The sequence below is a fragment of the Lynx canadensis genome, chromosome A1 (assembly GCF_007474595.2).
Source record: "Lynx canadensis isolate LIC74 chromosome A1, mLynCan4.pri.v2, whole genome shotgun sequence".
Lineage (NCBI taxonomy): Eukaryota > Metazoa > Chordata > Mammalia > Carnivora > Felidae > Lynx > Lynx canadensis.
Window position 1 is genome coordinate 68,618,072 of NC_044303.2, and position 12,081 is coordinate 68,630,152.

Below are 12,081 nucleotides of genomic sequence, written 5' to 3' on the forward strand. Positions count from 1 at the left end.
TTAGAGCCCCGCGTCGGGCTTTGAGCTGACAGTGAAGAGCCTGCTTCGGATTCTCTCTCCCTCTCTCTCTGTCCCTCCCCTGTTCATTCTCTCCCTCTCTCTCTCTCTCTCTCTCTCTCTCTCTCTCTCAAAATAAATAAACTTAAAACAAAAAAAGAATCTGCAACTCTGTTGCTAAAGACTGTTAGCACTGGCCCAGTCCATGGGGCTCAAAGCTAGAATTTTAGCTATTTGATCTTCAAATGCAATCTATGGATATCTCTCCTGGGAAATGTGCAAATATGGGCACACAGAAATTTTACATACAGTTTGGATATTTAGAGACAGTAGCAAACTTGTTCATTAAATCCATAGCAACAACAACAACAACAAAAAAAAAAACATAAGATAAGACGGTAAAGAAAGGCATTTTGGGGGAGAGGGTAAGGTTTTGTTCCTTACTTGGGGAGGCTGTGGGGCAATGTCTTTGGACTTTGCTGACCCCAGGAAGAGGCAGCAAGGGGCCGAGAACGCACCCAGAAAGCGAAATCAAACAGTGTCAGAGATGAACTCTCTGCCCCAAAATACCCCCCATAGACACCTACACTTGGTCGCCTGGCCGTGAAAAAGGCACAAGATGGGGACTGACAGTCCGGAACCTATTCAGGCTCCCCTGAGATAAACCTCTGGCCATCTTAGGCTTTCGTCTTCGCTGCCAGGGTGCGGGGTACGCCTGCTGCTGCTGAGAGAAGTCAGGGACCCCGCTCTGTCCGCCCCTGTCCTGTCACAGGGACTTGCCGGGGCTCTGTTCCCCAGGCTCAGGGCGCCCCGCGTCCCTCCCGGATCGGCGCGGGACCCCCGCACCCGGCTCCCTCCGGCCGGCCCTCGGGCCGCTCCCGGATCCGGTCTCCGCTCACCTGGCACCGGGTATGCGGCCGCCGTGAGCCCCGCGTGGCCCTCGGAGCGCGGCTGCGCCCTGGTGGCGGGACACTAGGAGCAGAGGCCGGTGCACCGCCCCTGCCCCTCCCAGCCCTCCCCCCTCCCAGGCCCGAGCAGGTGCGTGCTCAGGGTCCCGCCCCGGCAGACAGCAGCCAGCGTCCTCCCTCGCCCACTTTGGAGGCCTACCCGGAACTGCCGCTTACACTCCCAGGGATCTCTGGACATCCTCCTTGCCGGCTGGACCCAAGACTGCACAAAGGGAGTATTTGCAGAGGTGGCCTCTTGCCCCAGGAGGGTTGAGGTCCTGTTGTCTGGCTGCAGAACTATCACCTGCTTGCCCACGGTTCAGGGCCTTTCATCTAGCTTGGAATGGAAGCAACTTCAGTCTGACCCTCTAAATTGAAGACTTCCGCTGAAGTGTCTTTTCACTGTATCCAGTTACAGGCCTGTCCTCCACCGCTCTGCAAAGTCGTTTAAAAATAGTTTGTAACGGTGTGCGAAGAGCATTTGTCTGGATCTCCGGGTCTAGGGTGAAGCCCTCTTGCCATAGGACTTGCGAACAGCCTCTTCCTTTCCCTGAGGCTCAGCTACACCATCCAAGATAACAGGGCTCTGAATCATGGGACTCTAAGGTCCCTTCCAGCATGAGAGACGAGTTTTCTGTATTGTCTAACAGAGGTGAGCAGAGAAAGCCCCCAACAGAGGTGAGCAGAGAAAGCCCCCTCCACGTTCTGCTGTGGATGAGCCTAGAATCCCTGGTTGCACTTCCGTCTTGGCGGGCAGTAAAACCACCAGTTCATCCTCTGGCACGCAGGCCTGCGACAGCAAGAATGCCGAACCAGGCTTTCCAGAACCCAAGTGAGAAGATTCCCCCTAGGTGATGGTTGGACAGCACTATTAAGAGGTCTTTAAATTTTATGCTTCTCATTATTATTATTTGAGTCCCAGCCTTTCCAGGGAAATGCTCTGCATTAGGAGAAAAAGTATTCTCCGGTGTCACTGTTTTTAATCACTTCCTCAATCCCTCATTTGGAAGTATTTGACCCTATTTTGTGCAAATCCACCCACATTCATTCCGCAGACATTTGCTGCTTGATTATTCTGTATCAGGCACTGAGGAGATAAGGAGGAATAAGGCATGATCTCTGCCTTTTAGGAACTCATGTCCTGGAAAAAAATAAACTATTGATTTGAAAAGTGATTCGTGTTGACACTGGTAAGTTAGGGTGCTATAAGGTGCCTGATCCAAGTGTAAGGGAAAGAGAGGTCAGAAAAAGCTTCCTGGAGTAAAAAGACTTTTGACCATTTTTCCGTGATGAGCGGGATTTCCAGGTGAAGAGGAAATGGCTGAAAGAAATGATTTAAGGACAAGCGTTAGGTCCTAGAATCATAAATGTGCAAAAGACATTTTAAGATACCCAGTTCTAGAAATGTAAAATGATGCAGCCACTGTAAAAAAAAGGGTGTAATCGTTTCCCCCAAAATTAAAAATAGATTACCATGTGATCCAGCCATTCTCCTTCTGGGTAAACACCCAAAAGAATTGAAAGTAGATATCCAAAGAGATATTTGTACACCTGTGTTCAGAGCAACATCATTCACAATAACCACAATGTGGCAGCCACCCGAATGTGGTATATACAGGTAATGGAGTATTATTCAGCTTTAGAAAGGAAGGAGCTTCTGACGCGTGCTACAACATGGATGAACCTTGAGGACACGATGGTAAGTGAAAAGTCAGTTTTGGTTCTGCTTATATGAGATACTTAGAGTGGTCAAATTCTCGGAGACAGAAAGTAGAATGGCAGTTGCCCCAGGGCTGGGAGTGAGAGGAATGCGGTGTGTGTTACGTGGATACAGAGTTTCAATTTACAAGCCGAAGAGTCCTGGTGACGGATGCTGATGATTTGCATAACAGTATGAATATACCGAATGCCGCTGAAGGTACACTAAAGATAGTTGGGATAGTAAAATTTTACGTTCTATGTATCTTACCACAATTTTTTAAAACTTTGATTTGAACATCGAGTCCTATGGCCTCCCTTTACACAGGAGGACACTGAGAATTCTAGAGCTCCAAGAGACAAGACGGAGGTGAGTGCCAGGAAGGTCTCTGTGAAGCCAATGCCTCTGTTCTTACCTCTCCGCGCTACGTGTGACTGGCCACTTGATTGAAGCCATCACTTTATCAGAAAACAATGTGTTATAATCTGACACTCAATATTGGCTCTATCAACAAGATGATTATTATGAACTATCTTGTTTTTTCATGTTTACTTGTAAATATAACTTCTTACTACAATTCAAAATTCTCACCTATGAAGTAGTTATTTGCAGGAAAAAAAATACTAACCAATATAGACCTTAATCATTCTCTGAATAGAAAGAATGATACAATTTTTATATCTTTAAAACAAGCTTGCATTAGCGAATGATGTCACTAATTTAGATTATGTTTAAACTTCAGATTTAGGTCTTCTAGCAACACAAGTCAAAGACCTATAGGGTAAAATTCAACTTCCATTTAAAATTGGTCTCCTGCCCAGATTCAGAAATGCACTTTCTTCTTTTAAATGAACACTCGATAGAACAGGATTCCAGCACTTACTTTCACAGCTATTTGAGCAACACAGGTGCCACCTGCAATGTGCTGCAATTGGGCCTTTGAAGCAGAGGATGGGGTAATCTCCAGGATAATCTGGATACTCAGAAATTCTCCAATTTTGGGGCGCCTGGGTGGCTCAGTCAGTTGAGCGGCCGACTTCAGCTCAGGTCATGATCTCACAGTCCGTGAGTTCGAGCCCCGTGTCAGGCTCTGTGCTGACTGCTCAGAGCCTGGAACCTGTTTCAGATTCTGTGTCTCCCTCTCTCTCTGCCCCTCCCCTGCTCACTCTCTGTCTCTGTCTCTGACTCTCTCTCTCTCTCTCTCTCTCTCTCTCTCTCAAAAATAAATAAACATTAAAAAAATTTTTTTTAAAGACGCACTGACATCTTAAATCCTCCTGCTCCAAAAAGCTCCGTGAAACTTTGCAGAGAAGGCAGATTCAAGTAGCATTCTCCGGAAAGCCATTAATTACTGAGTTGGGGGCTGGCAGGGGGGAAGGAATAACATATTAGTACTAGTCTTAGCTCTTACTCAGTTGAGTGAGAAAGGGACAAATGGTTGGTGACCGTGCAGAACCATTCTATTTCTTTCTCCCCTGATTATCCTGACCCAAACGTCAAATGATCATGTTTCCAGATCATAGTCTCAACTATAGCTGAAGTTATCATTGCTGACCATTTGTACATCTATATTCGGATGCTTTGAAGTTTGGGACTTTGCTGACCTGGGAGAGACTGCCTTTCTCGGGGTTAGCCAATTTCTAGAGATAGTAAACCCACCAGAGGGTGTACTTTCAATGCAGACCAAGCAATCCAGAGCTCCTATCCCCAACCACCTCCTTTTTCAGACTGTCACACTCTGGACCACCATCCGTCTGCTCTAATCATCCCAAGGCCAGGCACCAGACAAATAGGGACAGCGCCTGTGCCCCAGAGCCCACTGAAATTATTCAAACTAGCCAGCCCTAAGTCTGCCTCCCCTGCCTTGTCTGTTCCTTCCCTCAGAAACTGTAATCAAGTTCCTCCTTTCCTTCTGCCTCCTGGCCAATCCCAGTGCATGCCTGTGTGTCCCCATCCATGGTGTGGGGTGCTCCCTCCTCCTGGGATCTGTGAACATAACAAACTGTCTTTTCAATGGCAATCATCTCCTGATCTGTTGACCTCGCCATACCTGAATAATAACAAACCTATGTTTTGAAACACCATTTATAGCTTTGGCAGACTTTTTTGTAATTTCAGCCACGATATATCTCTTGATATGATAGCAGTATTCTCATAAGATTAATTGTCTTGATTTAAAAGAAAATGATTAACTTGTTTTCTAATGCCTTTAAAATGGATTGCTCAGTGAAAATGCACTTATTAAATAAAGCAAGTTTTTGATCTATGCTCTACCTGCCAACGAATTGAATTGTTGTGATGCCTTCCAGATTCCTGCAATGTTTCTTCAATGACGAAGACATTATGGTAGAGTGGAGAGAAGCCCAGACATTTAAAGCCTGAACTTTAGTGTTTGGAAAGCAACGCCGTTAGCTGAAAAAAGACATTCCCTTCGTAGGTTTCCATCTAGGAAAAGCAGAGTTTGGACAAGACATTCTCTATGGCCCGTTCCAGATTCAAGGGGTCTTAGTTGTGAAAACCTAGGGGAAGCTCAAAGCTTCTTTTCTTAGAAAAGTAGGTATGATGTTGCTGCACCAATGTGAGTCATTTGCTATGCTTCTATGTGAACGTCATCTTGATGATTCTTTGAAAAGGAGGTTTTCTGGGAAATTTGAGAAATTTGAGACTCTTGGAAAAGAGACTGACTAGATTGTCTCTTTAGATTCAATCCCAGTAAAAGTTGGAAGATGGTTAGGGTCTTCTGGGAGGATAAAGAGCCAGGCAGTTAGTACAGGTCGGCTGCTGGCCACAGCCAAGGATGGGATTGCCACTCTGCTCAGGAGGAGTTTTAATGTGAAGTATGTGACCCATGGAAGCAGGGAGAAATGGAGATTATAGACAAAGAAAATGTGGTACAAAAAAGGAGTAGAGAAAAGCCAGAGAAGGGGCACCTGGATGGCTCAGTTGATTTTAAGTGTCTAACTCTCAATTTCAGCTCAGGTCATGATCTCATAGTTTTGTGGGTTCAAGCCTCGCATTGGGCTCTGCCTTGACAGCACGGAGCCTCGTTGGGATTCTCTCTCTCCCTCTCTCTCTGCCCCTTCCCCACTTGTGCTCTCTCTCTCTCTCTTAAAATAAATACTCTTAAAAAAAAAAAAAGCCAGCAGAGAAAGAAAGGCATCATCATCAAGGAATTGAGCTCTTTGCCTCTACTGGTGTAGTGTCCCTGCCTCCCAGTTTTCTGACCCTACCAACTACTCTGTGACTCAGAAAGACAATATAAGACTTAGAGATGTGATACATCCTAATAAAATACTAACTAGTTTATGAGTCTCTTTGCCCAGAAGTACTTTTTTCTTTTCTGGATACTTGCTGTACTTGTATACCGTACCATTTTATCCAGCATTATTCACTTTTAAATTGTTTAACAATTTTATTAACTATAATAGTTTTACTAACTTGAGTCTTGCCTGGGTCAACCGGATTTCTCCATTTCAGGGGAGAGGAGCTTATATTCTCCTCTTTGGATCTTAAGCAGCATGTTACATAGATACATAGCAAGCAATGACAATTGCCTGTTGTTTGGGCAGTTATTACTATAACCATGGATCTGATTCCTCTTTTGACCTTAATTAATACCAAGTTCTTTAGGTTTCCGGTTACACGTTGACACCAAGCAGTTTCCCACTGGCATCTGTCCAATCAGTTGAGCATATGAAAAGAACATAGGGAGGGGCGCCTGGGTGGCTCAGTCCGTTGAGCGTCCGACTTCGGCTCAGGTCATGATCTCACGGTCCGTGAGTTCGAGCCCCGCGTCGGGCTCTGTGCTGAGAGCTCAGAGCCTGGAGCCTGTTTCAGATTCTGTGTCTCCCTCTCTCTCTGCCCCTCCCCCGCTCATGCTCTGTCTCTCTCTCTCTGTCAAAAATAAATAAACTTTAAAAAAAATTTTTTAAAAAGAACATAGGGAGAGATTGAAAGATTGAATGGAGGGATAAGAAATCACTGGTGACCAGAGAGCCACTGCAGTCACGTGCTAGAGGCTGCCGCTAGTTTGTGAAGTGAGCAGAAGAGTAAAACAGGAAGAAAGAAATAAGAGTGTAGTTTGAAGGCTGACATGTTTAAGGGCAAAGTCTCTATTTATTCCTTATTTAGGATAAAGATAACCTAAGCATTCGTATAGACTGAGGAAAAAATTAAAAGCCAAAGGAAGAAAAGATTGGAAAGAGATAATTAATGGATGGGAGATAGGATCACAGGGGGGACGTATGACAATAGCCGTGTTTGACTCCTGGCTCCTACTTTTACAAGCTGCGCAAATTCTCTCTTTAAACCTCATTTTGTTCATATGTCAAACTGGGATAAAACATGATTGTTCTAAGACCTAAATGAGGTAATATATAGAAGTCATTAGCATGGTGTAAGCTGTCATAAAATAGCAGCTATTGTTAAGTCAGGAGCACAAACGGAAAGGGGAAGGGCCACCAATGCCTCTGAAATAGAAAAGAGGGTAGGGGAAGATCTATGTGAACTCAAGAGGAAATTCCAACATTTCTGAGGCTCATCCAGAGGTTTTCAACACTGACATCAGCTGGGGAGCTTTCAGAAACATCAATACTTTTCTCCTACCCCAGACCAATTAAATCAGTAACTCTGAAGTTGGGCATGAGTACTGTTTTGTTTGTTTGTTTTTTTAAAGTTCTCCAGGTAAACACACTGCACAGAGCTGATTCATTTCTGAAGCTTGACTATACATTTTTGAAGTAGACACTTCAAAACTTTTAATTTTTTTTTCAACGTTTATTTATTTTTGGGACAGAGAGAGACAGAGCATGAACGGGGGAGGGGTAGAGAGAGAGGGAGACACAGAATCGGAAAACAGGCTCCAGGCTCTGAGCCATCAGCCCAGAGCCTGACGCAGGGCTCGAACTCACGGAGTGTGAGATCGTGACCTGGCTGAAGTCGGACGCTTAACCGACTGCGCCACCCAGGCGCCCTGACTTCAAAACTTTTAAAGAATGCTGATGGCAACCGTGGGTGAATGTCAAAAATGTTACGTTGAGCAAAAGAAGCCAGAAATGAAGAGACCCACTCTGTATAATGCCATCGTGATTCCATTGACATTGACATCAAGCAAAAAAAAAAAAAAAAAAAAAGAAAAGAAGAAAGAAGAGAAGAGAAGAGAAGAGAAGAGAAGAAAAAAATCTATGAAGATAAAAGTTAGAATAATAGTTGTTTGGGGAGGGGAGGAGAATTAGCCAGAATGGACAACTAAAAACGTTCTAGGTTGATGGAAATATCCTGTATCTTGACTAAGGTGTTGGTTACTGAGCTAAATACATTACTCAAACTCACTAAACTGTACACTTAAATCTGTGCATTTGAGCGTATGCATTTGTACCTATATATCTGATTACACAACAAATGGGGAACCATTAAAAGTGGTTGAGTAGAGGGGTGCCTGAACAGTTCAGTTGGTTAAGCACCAGACTTCAGCTCAGGTCATGATCTTGTGGTCCGTGAGTTCTAGCCCTGCATCAGGCTCTGTGCTGACAGCTCAGAGCCTGGAGTCTGCTTTGGATTCTGTGTCTCCCTCTCTCTCTCTGCTTCTCCCCACTCGTGCTCTGTCTCTCTAGCTCTAAAAAATAAATAACGTAAAAAAATTGTTTTTAAAAGTGGTTGAGTAGGGAAGTTAATAAAAGCTATTTCAAATGTGTAGAACACCTAATTATCCACTAGTTTTCTGTTGAGCAGGTATTTAGTTCAAATATCTTTTTAAACATGTTTATTTAGTTTATTTTAAGAGAGAGAGAGAGAGCATGAACAGGGGAGGGGCAGAGAGAGAGAAGAAGAGAGAATCCCAAGCAGACTCTGCGTTGATGTGGGGCTTGAACTCATGACCTGGGAGATCATGACCTGAGCTGAAATCAAGAGTCAGACTCTTCACTGACTGAGCCACGCAGGCACCCCTAGTTCAATCATCTTATCAGTAAATTTCTACTAGGTAAAGGGGATATCCCAGGAAAGTATTCGTTGAAAGGAACCAGCTTGCTGTTGTTACTTTAAATATTTAACCTTTCACATGTCTTATATTAGTTACATACCATTTTGTTTAAGCGTATATTATATTTTGATTATTTGTTCAGATTTTCATCTTCTGGTGTTTACTTTTGTGGTTCAGGTTTTATGTCTTTGTTTTCTTCTTTGGACCTTTGAAGTGATGGAAAGAACATTGGGCCGGAATCCCATGGCTCATTAAGCCATCTTCTTGTTTTATTCAGGAGGCTGTTCCAAGTCTCTCGCCAGGAAAAGGAAGCTTAACTATACGAGCATAGCACACAAACATTACCTTTGTCTTTACGTCTAAGATGTAACTCCTCCCACCCACCTGTGCACACACACAGACACTCACCATGTAGACCTACCTTCATGCTCTCTCCTTTGCTGAGGCACCCATAATGCAATGCGTGGCTTTTGTGAGCCTCCCTGGTGCTACCAACAGCCAGCGCAGGATGGGGAGTTTGAAGCAAATAGAAGAAAATTGTCCCAGCACTGCTCTTACCTTCCATATCCTCACGTTTTTCCATTCACCGTGTGAAGGAACATCAACCACACTTAACACTCTAAAGGAAGTTCAGAGATTCAAATTCTTCAGTGCTAAAGTTCATTTGCAAGTTCTATAGCAGCCGATGGTGACTGCGTTACGTTCACCTAACACTAAAGAAGTATTGTTACCAGAGATTCCCATTCCCTTCCTACCTCTGTTAGGATTTCTCCTGTTTCACTAGACTCTTTAGAGAACACTAGGCCATTATGAGCTGTTGAAATTCTTTTCCCTTCCCTGCTAGTGGCTTAGGTCACTTGCCCCTGGCTGCGACCACATTGAGCATATCATCTTATTTTCTTTGTCATGCTTCTGCATTTGAATTTAAATGCCCCAGAAACACATACAAAAGGCTTATGTAATTTTTTAGGATAGCATTTTCAATTTCTCCCATTTGACCTTTTGATATTGCTTTCCAACGATTAATTTTTTTCTAGGGCCTTGTTGACACAACAGACCGCTGTACTAACCTGTTAACCTTCGAAAAATCAGAGTTGAAATCTGGTTTGAGTGAGAAACCCCAAACAGTTTCCAGCTGGCCTGGGCCTGATGAACAGTAAGCCAGACACACTCATGTCCATGATGGATGGGCTGCTGGTGAATAAGAGGAGGTTGAAATGGAACGGGATGTGAAGACAGCATCGTGTTTAATCTTAGAGTGGCTCATCTTAGCGCTCATGTCAGAAAAGAATAAAAACGCAAGTGATTTAGGCCAAAGATGCCGTTTCTTTCTTTCTCCAACTTGCCACAGACAGTCCTCGGGAGTCAGCCCCTTCTGCTATGTGCACTGATGTACGATGGCCAGGTGACATCATTAAGCTATTTCTTGTTCCTCCCTTCCTAATTATGCCAGATTGATATCTGGTTAAATTGCAAAAACAGTTCTAATCCCCTTTAACTGGAAAATCCTGCTTTCATCCCAATTGTGAGTTAAACCGTACCCAGATGCTTGTGAAATCCTCAACACTGTCCAGGGGTAACTGAGGAATGCTCCGTTTGGTTAGTCTGCACCTTGAGAACAGATGACTCACTCCTCTCTCGATCCCATCTTCAAAAAGTGGTCTGTGTCTGGCCTTTGCCGTCCTCCCTAACCCACACTGTCCACATCAAACATACCAATCACTGGTCTGTGGTTTTACAAGCCTTTTGAGTCTCCAGAGCTGACCTTTCTGTTTTATTTTATTTCTAACTAGGGGCGACCGGGATCGGCAAAATCTCCAAGGGATATTCTTTGAATAAATACACCCAGTGCTCGCTTCAGCAGCACAGACACTGAATAGATAGACACATCCACGTTTGGTAATTTTATTGTATATTTATTTGAAAAGAAAATATTGCCATTCGGTCATCACCCACTTTCCAACATGCTATGCTTTAGCATGTTCATGCTACACGTGACTCCCATATGGACAGAGCAGGGTGGGAGCCTGTGAAGACCGAGGCCAGTGCTAGAAGCTTCTCCTCCTGAGAAGCAACTCTGCAGAGCAGTTATGACCACAGGCAGCTCCGGGGAAGCCTTCTTACCATGCATGCACCCCGTGGCTACAGCCACTTGCCCTTTGAAGGCTGAGACCTTGAGCAGTGTCCTTTTCTGACATTGTCCACCCAGATTAGACATTTACAGCAGTCTCTGTTTTGCACAACAGACCTGTGCATGTATGAGGCCTGAGCAGGGTCAGCTATATATTTGCAGGTTCATTACAGAATGAAAATGTGGGGCTTCTTTTTTAAAAAGTAGGAGAGGGCTTGCTTCGGGCAGCTTGTCATATTAAAATTGGAGCCATACAGAGAAGATTAGCATGGAACCTGCACAAGGATGACACACAAATTCGTGAAGCGTTCCATAAAAAAAGAAAGAAAAAGTAGGAGAGAAAAATGCCTTTAAAGGCAATAAAATAGGAGCCCCTGAGTGGCTCAGCCGGTTGAGCAACTGACTTGATTTTGTCTCAGGTCTTGATCCCAAGGTCGTGGGGTCAGGCTCCACCCTGAGCTTGGAGCCTGCTTAAAATTCTCTCTCCCTCAGCCCCTCTCCTCCCTGTTTGCACTCTCTCTCTCTCTCAAAAAAAAAAAAAAAAAGTATTAAAACATAAGGCTTTTTCCTTTCTTCTGAAGTCTCCTTTGATGTTATCATGGTAATTGGGTTTGTTTTTTTCTCTTTTTTTGTTTGTTTTGGTTTGATTTGGCTTTTGCTATTTAATGTCATTCTAAATCAGAAAAAATTCAACATTTTAATTTTTAAATTTTTTTAATGTTTGTTTATTTTTGAGAGAGAGACAGACAGAGACAAAGTGTGAGTGGGGAAGGGTCAGAGAGAGAGGGAGACAGAATCTGAAGCAGGTTCCAGGCTCCGCGCTGTCTGCACAGAGCCCGATGTTGGGGCTTGAACTCACAAGCCGTGAGATCATGACCTGAGCCAAAGTCGGATGCTCCACTGACTGAGCCACCCAGGGCGCCCCAGAAAAATCAACATATTAGGTGATTAGCATGAAATTACCATTGGTCTTTATAGGGTGCAATACTAGTTTTAAATGAAAATATAAGAGCATTCGTCTCTCAGGTAGCATACTCAAAATTACACAAGCCAAATTTCAAAGCTGCATGTCTATTGTGGTTTTATTGCAACAGTGGAAACACTGCACAAAAGCAAACTCTGCTTTGCACAGCACACATTCTACCAACTCTATTTTCAGCTTACTGAAGAGTAAGGAAAGACTGAACAGACAAATAAACCTATTACCCTATCTTTTCCTTTCTTTCTGGGTCACCATTTTCAGTATTATTGGCTGACTCAAGAAAGTAACACAAGTAAAGAATGGGTTCCTTGATAGGGTTCCTTGTTCATTAGGTGTTCATTAGAG

At 43.9% G+C, this 12,081-nt stretch overlaps 1 non-coding gene across 1 annotated transcript; it reads left to right on the forward strand.

Annotated features, from left to right (window-relative positions):
* Positions 1–10,968: 10,968 nt before the first annotated feature.
* LOC115526376 lies at positions 10,969–11,074 on the forward strand. The gene has a single exon (XR_003972596.1). It is a non-coding gene; the product is annotated as a U6 spliceosomal RNA (small nuclear RNA).
* The last annotated feature ends 1,007 nt before the right edge of the window (positions 11,075–12,081 follow it).